This window comes from Salminus brasiliensis, chromosome 11, assembly GCF_030463535.1.
Source record: "Salminus brasiliensis chromosome 11, fSalBra1.hap2, whole genome shotgun sequence".
Taxonomy (NCBI): Eukaryota; Metazoa; Chordata; class Actinopteri; order Characiformes; family Bryconidae; genus Salminus; species Salminus brasiliensis.
In genome coordinates this window covers 15,066,572-15,075,370 of record NC_132888.1, presented here as the reverse complement: position 1 = coordinate 15,075,370, position 8,799 = coordinate 15,066,572, and positions in this window count along the sequence as shown.

The following is an 8,799-nucleotide window of genomic DNA, read 5'->3' as shown; positions in this document are numbered from 1 at the left end:
ATTATCACAGCATAATTAAAAGGAGAGAGCCAGAAGGTAACACGGACACGGGCGTACCCTGAGAACACCAGCATCTATCTGCTCCACCGTCAACAAACCTGAGTGATCGCGTGTAAGCAGCGAGACGACAGCTCCAGCATCTCAGAGTACTACAATTCCCTGGGTCCGCGAACCCCTGGACCTGCAGCCCTTATCTAAGAAACATTAATTACCAAAAGCTAAACTAAACATATAAGTTTTCAGTTTAGATTTAAAGATTGACACTGTGTCTGAGTCCCGAACATTATCTGGAAGGTTATTCCAGAGCTGGGGGGCTTTATAGGAAAAGGCTCTTCCCCCTGCTGAGGTTTTCAGAATTTTGGGAACGCGTAAGAGGCCAGCACCCTGAGATCTAAGTAGTCTTGATGGTTCGTAATATACTATAAGATCCTGCAGGTACTCAGGAGCGAGGCCATGTAGGGCTTTATATGTTAATAAAAGAATTTTGTATTCAATACGGAATTTAACTGGGAGCCAATGAAGTGCTGATAGAACTGGACTGATATGGTCAAATTTTCTAGTTTTAGTAAGGACCCTGGCTGCAGCATTTTGCACCAGCTGAAGTTTATTGAGGTTCCTGCTGGAACAACCTGACAGTAACGCATTACAGTAATCTAGCCTTGAGGTAATAAAAGCATGTACTAGCTTTTCTGCGTCTTGTAGTGATAAGGAGTTTCTTAGTTTGGAGATGTTCCTAAGCTGCATAAAGGCTGTTCTACTAATATTAGCTATATGTTGCTCAAATGATAAATCTGAGTCGAATGTGACGCCAAGATTTTTAGCTGCTAAACCAGGAATGATGGGAGAATCTGCCAAGTCTAACATTAAGTCTGATAGTTTATTTCTAGAGTCTTTTGGACCTAAATAGAGTCTTTTAGACCTAAATAGAGTCTTTTGGACCTAAAATGTGAACCTAACAGCCACATTCCTTCTGTCTGTTAATGTCTACTACACGTGAGGTAAGCCCTGTTTCCTTGGACTATAACGGTACAAGTCACACACCACAGAGGATGTGGTTAAAACAGCACTAGAGTTGTTCACAGCAACAGTTCACACAAGACCAGCTGAACATCAGCACCTTCATTTAACTGAACAGAGGTACGGGTGGTTCAGCAAACTAACATATGCTTGGATTACTCATGATCTTATGCTCCCTCATGCTATAAAACAGTGAGATCCTCTATAACATACAGATAGCCTACAGTAGCCTCCATATAATGGTACAAGTACAGTAGCTATAAAAACTAACAAAACTAAGCAAATCTTGTAAACCAGCAGGGTCACCTTGCCACACAGCTACAGGGACCTGCAGTTAAGAGTGGCCATGTTTTTGGTTGTCAGAAAACAGGACACTGCAGACACACAGCATCCATCATGGGTAGGGTGTTGTGGCCGGAGAGATTCAAGCAGGCCTAAGTTTTAGGACTGTGGCAACGTGTATGTGTCAGGGTGGGAGGGAGTATCTCAAAAACCATACGACTACATTAATGAACATTTACTGATTTACCAAGACTAATATATTAATAAATAATAAATAATTTCCATGCCAATCTAAACAATACAAATAAAAGTCAGTTACCATAAAAACTCTTTTGAAAGGGAGGACCTTTCATGATGATCAGTTTTTATTTTTTCAGTTCCCAAAAAGAGGTCATGTGCAGGAAAAAGAGGAAGGTATGGTGACCCTAGTTAAGGGTGCGTTCATTGCCCCGGTCACTGATCTTCCCTAGACTGTGTGGGTTTTCTCCCACCTTTCAAAGAGACACATGATGGGTGAATTGGCTTTACATGATGTGTAATTGTCAATGTAGCTGCAAGTGTGTGAGTGAATGAGTATGTGTACCCTGCAGTAATTTAGATATCTCTGTCTTGCATCTTATGATTCAAGGTAAGCTCCAGACCTACCGCAACCCTGACCAGGAAGAAGCAGAGAAGTAGATGATGAATGGACTACTGGGGTGGGTGAGGACCCCCACATGGTTAGAAACATGATGGTTCAACAAGTAATGCTTTAATAATGTTTTATTACTTTTTAAACACACACACACACACTGCTTTCAGCAATAATGGATGTCAGTGAGCTCTTTCAGAAGAGCTACAGTCTCTGTAAAATATCAGACACTGTAAAATATTTACAATATTCAGTTTGAGTCACTTCAGATCTTGAATGCGTCCTGAAATGTTGATACTGAATGTGACACAGTGTGACTCGGAATGACTCCTCTGTTATCCACAGTAGTTTGTCTCTTCCCATTACAGCCTGGCCGGATCAATCACATGAGCACCATGTGGATAAGAGAATGTTGTGAAAAAGTTTGTGGGGTTGTGGTAACTCTGAGATCCAGGCTGTAAGGGTCTTGAGCCTGACCTGCACTGAATCATTTACTTAGGAAGAGCCCAAAATAAGTGTGTCGGTAAAATATTGGTTTCAGGAACGTTGGGCAAATGTTTCAGTTTCTAGTGCTCTCACTTCCTTATACAGTCAAGAGGGCATGTGGGAAAATTCAGTCAAACTGAAGGAACTGTAGAAGCTTTACCAAAGTAAAAGTAAAACTACTGCCATTAATGACAAGCAGGAGTTCAGAAAGTACCAGGCCAAAAATACTTAAGTATGAAGTAACTTACAGAACTGCAGAAGCTCTTTTGAGAATGGCTAGTGGTGAGTGAGGTTGAGGTAAATTCATCATTCATATGCTGTTGTTCATAGAAGGAATAGTATGGTGGGGTCACCAAGAACACCTCAAAGTGAACCAGCAATGAGAGGGTCACAGGTTTAGTGCCCAGGACTGACTGGATGCTCCTGGTTGTGCCCTTTGGCAAAGTGCTACTAGTAATAAAAATAATAAATGACTAAAATATACATTTTGTTACAAATGAGATGCCTTTCTTTCCAAATATACTAGAGTAGAAGAAATGTATCATCATTTGGAAAAGTAGAAATCTATTAAACCTGAATGTAAGTCTCTACTTTTCTCTGTTACACTCAGCAACAGAGCCATGTTGAATTTCATTAAACATCAAGTGTCAAAAAAAAAAATCTATCAAAAGTCATGTGGTACTTAACGTGTGTTAGGTATCTTCTAAGATCCTCTATCAGTTAAGATGAGAATTTGGGGACAATTCTCAGCCTCATTTAATTTTTATGTATTGTGTATTTTATGCATTTCTGTTCATCTAATGAAAGTAAAAAATGCAACATGAGTTACGGGTGTAAATTACATTTGTAAATTAGAAGCTGCAGACAGATACACAGTAACTTACTTTTACCCTCAGCAACAACAACTCAAGGCAAGGCCAAGAAGATACACACACAATAGAAGATAGTCCACAGGGAGACATGACAAGGGTGTATGAAAAATAAATAATGCTCAGAGCAAATGGGAAAGTTTCAGTTTCAATGAGTAAATCTGACAACTCACAGTATTTGAAACCACACACCGACTTGGTCAAATACAAATATTTGTTTTTCTGCCATTCAGAATTTCAAATACATGCAGTGTGCAGGCAGCTCCATATTTACTGTTGTCCTGCAGAAAGTGTAGATGGAGGTCAGGGTAAGACATCTTAATACATCTAAACCTGCCAAGTTTTACCTAAAGAAGGCTCACATCAGGATTGCCATTTGGAGCCATGAGCAGCACAGCACGGAAATCTGTCTCTGTAGCAGCAACATGGAAAAATCCTGATGTTCCAAGGTACTCATGTCTGTGTTTGCACTGGATTGGAGGCATATAAGAGGTGAGGCCTTTGTGTTGTTTATTTAGAGACAAGGTGTAATAAGTGTAACTGCTATTAGTGTAATATTAAAACAATAAGGAAGCTATTGAATGTTGAGTGCAGGTGCCAGGGCGGAGATTTGCAGAATTGTGGAACCAGTGTAATATCTTTTCATGGGTCCCCAAATCCCGGGCAGTGCCCCTGTATATAGGACAACTGTATATATATGAACAAATGTATTGGGACACCTGCTTATTTATTGTTTCTTCTGAAATTAAGGGTATTAAAAAAGAGTTTATCCTGCTTTTGTCGGAGTAACTGTCTCTACTGTAGAATTTCTACTCAGTTCAAAGTTATTGTTGTGAGGATCTGATTGCATTTAGCAACAAGAGCACTAGTGTGAACAGGATATTGGTTGATTACCTTCCCACCTCATCCCCAACTTCCCACCTCATCCCAAAAGTACTGAATGGAGCACCATCCATTATTCCAGAGAACACAGTTCCACTGCACCACAGCTCATATTGCGGGGGGGCTTTATACCCCTCCAGCCCACATCTGGTATTAAGCAGCCAATAGACCAATGGGTTTATGTTGATCTTCTCCAGAGAGTCCAGTTTTGTTCACAATACTTCTCTACAGCTATGTATTAGAATGATGTAAAAACAGTGTTTATGTCTTATATAATATGATATTGTTATGTTTCTGCTTTTTTATGGTGGAAGTACAGCACTGACATGGCCAGCTTGTGGTTTGATGACTAGAACAGCATGGTGAATCAGAAGTGAAGCACAGGATGATGAATCTGCAGCACTCGGTTTTACCAGTGAGCTTCAGAGTGGACCAGTCTCTGATCTGCTCTGTGAAACTCTACTCTACAGCTGCTCTACTCTACAGGGTTTGGAGAAGTAGTAGAGGGTCGCAGTAACAGAGTGGCCATGTAGCTAAAAGCTGCGCATGCTGATTTCCCCCTCACAGGGGCTGACTGGAAGTACCTCCTCATCCGCTACTCTGATACTTTCACTTTGTAAAGCAGAGCTACGTGCTACGAGCTTCACACATACAGATAGCCTACAGTAGCCTCCATATAATGGTACAAGTACAGTAGCTATAAAAACTAACAAAACTAAGCAAATCTTGTAAACCAGCAGGGTCACCTTGCCACACAGCTACAGGGACCTGCAGTTAAGAGTGGCCATGTTTTTGGTTGTCAGAAAACAGGACGCTGCAGACACACAGCATCCATCATGGGTAGGGTGTTGTGGCCGGAGAGATTCAAGCAGGCCTAAGTTTTAGGACTGTGGCAACGTGTATGTGTCAGGGTGGGAGGGAGTATCTCAAAAACCATACGACTACATTAATGAACATTTACTGATTTACCAAGACTAATATATTAATAAATAATAAATAATTTCCATGCCAATCTAAACAATACAAATAAAAGTCAGTTACCATAAAAACTCTTTTGAAAGGGAGGACCTTTCATGATGATCAGTTTTTATTTTTTCAGTTCCCAAAAAGAGGTCATGTGCAGGAAAAAGAGGAAGGTATGGTGACCCTAGTTAAGGGTGTGTTCATTGCCCCGGTCACTGATCTTCCCTAGACTGTGTGGGTTTTCTCCCACCTTTCAAAGAGACACATGATGGGTGAATTGGCTTTACATGATGTGTAATTGTCAATGTAGCTGCAAGTGTGTGAGTGAATGAGTATGTGTACCCTGCAGTAATTTAGATATCTCTGTCTTGCATCTTATGATTCAAGGTAAGCTCCAGACCTACCGCAACCCTGACCAGGAAGAAGCAGAGAAGTAGATGATGAATGGACTACTGGGGTGGGTGAGGACCCCCACATGGTTAGAAACATGATGGTTCAACAAGTAATGCTTTAATAATGTTTTATTACTTTTTAAACACACACACACAAACACACACACACACACTGCTTTCAGCAATAATGGATGTCAGTGAGCTCTTTCCGAAGAGCTACAGTCTCTGTAAAATATCAGACACTGTAAAATATTTACAATATTCAGTTTGAGTCACTTCAGATCTTGAATGCGTCCTGAAATGTTGATACTGAATGTGACACAGTGTGACTCGGAATGACTCAGCTCCTCTGTTATCCACAGTAGTTTGTCTCTTCCCATTACAGCCTGGCCGGATCAATCACATGAGCACCATGTGGATAGGAGAATGTTGTGAAAAAGTTTGTGGGGTTGTGGTAACTCTGAGATCCAGGCTGTAAGGGTCTTGAGCCTGACCTGCACTGAATCATTTACTTAGGAAGAGCCCAAAATAAGTGTGTCGGTAAAATATTGGTTTCAGGAACGTTGGGCAAATGTTTCAGTTTCTAGTGCTCTCACTTCCTTATACAGTCAAGAGGGCATGTGGGAAAATTCAGTCAAACTGAAGGAACTGTAGAAGCTTTACCAAAGTAAAAGTAAAACTACTGCCATTAATGACAAGCAGGAGTTCAGAAAGTACCAGGCCAAAAATACTTAAGTATGAAGTAACTTACAGAACTGCAGAAGCTCTTTTGAGAATGGCTAGTGGTGAGTGAGGTTGAGGTAAATTCATCATTCATATGCTGTTGTTCATAGAAGGAATAGTATGGTGGGGTCACCAAGAACACCTCAAAGTGAACCAGCAATGAGAGGGTCACAGGTTTAGTGCCCAGGACTGACTGGATGCTCCTGGTTGTGCCCTTTGGCAAAGTGCTACTAGTAATAAAAATAATAAATGACTAAAATATACATTTTGTTACAAATGAGATGCCTTTCTTTCCAAATATACTAGAGTAGAAGAAATGTATCATCATTTGGAAAAGTAGAAATCTATTAAACCTGAATGTAAGTCTCTACTTTTCTCTGTTACACTCAGCAACAGAGCCATGTTGAATTTCATTAAACATCAAGTGTCAAAAAAAAAAATCTATCAAAAGTCATGTGGTACTTAACGTGTGTTAGGTATCTTCTAAGATCCTCTATCAGTTAAGATGAGAATTTGGGGACAATTCTCAGCCTCATTTAATTTTTATGTATTGTGTATTTTATGCATTTCTGTTCATCTAATGAAAGTAAAAAATGCAACATGAGTTACGGGTGTAAATTACATTTGTAAATTAGAAGCTGCAGACAGATACACAGTAACTTACTTTTACCCTCAGCAACAACAACTCAAGGCAAGGCCAAGAAGATACACACACAATAGAAGATAGTCCACAGGGAGACATGACAAGGGTGTATGAAAAATAAATAATGCTCAGAGCAAATGGGAAAGTTTCAGTTTCAATGAGTAAATCTGACAACTCACAGTATTTGAAACCACACACCGACTTGGTCAAATACAAATATTTGTTTTTCTGCCATTCAGAATTTCAAATACATGCAGTGTGCAGGCAGCTCCATATTTACTGTTGTCCTGCAGAAAGTGTAGATGGAGGTCAGGGTAAGACATCTTAATACATCTAAACCTGCCAAGTTTTACCTAAAGAAGGCTCACATCAGGATTGCCATTTGGAGCCATGAGCAGCACAGCACGGAAATCTGTCTCTGTAGCAGCAACATGGAAAAATCCTGATGTTCCAAGGTACTCATGTCTGTGTTTGCACTGGATTGGAGGCATATAAGAGGTGAGGCCTTTGTGTTGTTTATTTAGAGACAAGGTGTAATAAGTGTAACTGCTATTAGTGTAATATTAAAACAATAAGGAAGCTATTGAATGTTGAGTGCAGGTGCCAGGGCGGAGATTTGCAGAATTGTGGAACCAGTGTAATATCTTTTCATGGGTCCCCAAATCCCGGGCAGTGCCCCTGTATATAAGACAACTGTATATATATGAACAAATGTATTGGGACACCTGCTTATTTATTGTTTCTTCTGAAATTAAGGGTATTAAAAAAGAGTTTATCCTGCTTTTGTCGGAGTAACTGTCTCTACTGTAGAATTTCTACTCAGTTCAAAGTTATTGTTGTGAGGATCTGATTGCATTTAGCAACAAGAGCACTAGTGTGAACAGGATATTGGTTGATTACCTTCCCACCTCATCCCCAACTTCTCAACTCATCCCAAAAGTACTGAATGGAGCACCATCCATTATTCCAGAGAACACAGTTCCACTGCACCACAGCTCATATTGCGGGGGGGGGGGGCTTTATACCCCTCCAGCCCACATCTGGTATTAAGCAGCCAATAGACCAATGGGTTTATGTTGATCTTCTCCAGAGAGTCCAGTTTTGTTCACAATACTTCTCTACAGCTATGTATTAGAATGATGTAAAAACAGTGTTTATGTCTTATATAATATGATATTGTTATGTTTCTGCTTTTTCAGGATGATGAATCTGCAGCACTCGGTTTTACCAGTGAGCTTCAGAGTGGACCAGTCTCTGATCTGCTCTGTGAAACTCTACTCTACAGCTGCTCTACTCTACAGGGTTTGGAGAAGTAGTAGAGGGTCGCAGTAACAGAGTGGCCATGTAGCTAAAAGCTGCGCATGCTGATTTCCCCCTCACAGGGGCTGACTGGAAGTACCTCCTCATCCGCTACTCTGATACTTTCACTTTGTAAAGCAGAGCTACGTGCTACGAGCTTCACACATTCAGATACTACCATACCACACAGTCTACTTTTTAATGGGTTAAGTTAGTGTTGGAAAGCAGTCAGATCAAGCAGAGGCCTTAAGTCACACACTGATGGGGTAAAGTCAGACCGTGTCCATGAGGGTGGGAGTCAGGCTACTACATTTCCCCGAAATGTCTCATTTCGTTGCCAGCAGACCAATTGTGTAAGCCTGCTCTTATGTAAGCTGTGAAAAAAGGAACAGATTCCATGGAAATGGAGGGGTTTAGTTTTCGGTAAAAGAGGCGAGCTAAGTCTGTCTCTGGGGGGGGGGGGTTGGGGGGCTGAAGCAGTATCAGCTCTTCTTTCAGGTCACATGTTCCAGATTGGACACAGGTGCATATTCAGCCAAGTCAGACATCCTGCTAGTTTAGATATCGAGAAGTTAGACTACACCCACAATTATAGACCAATAACAGTGTAAC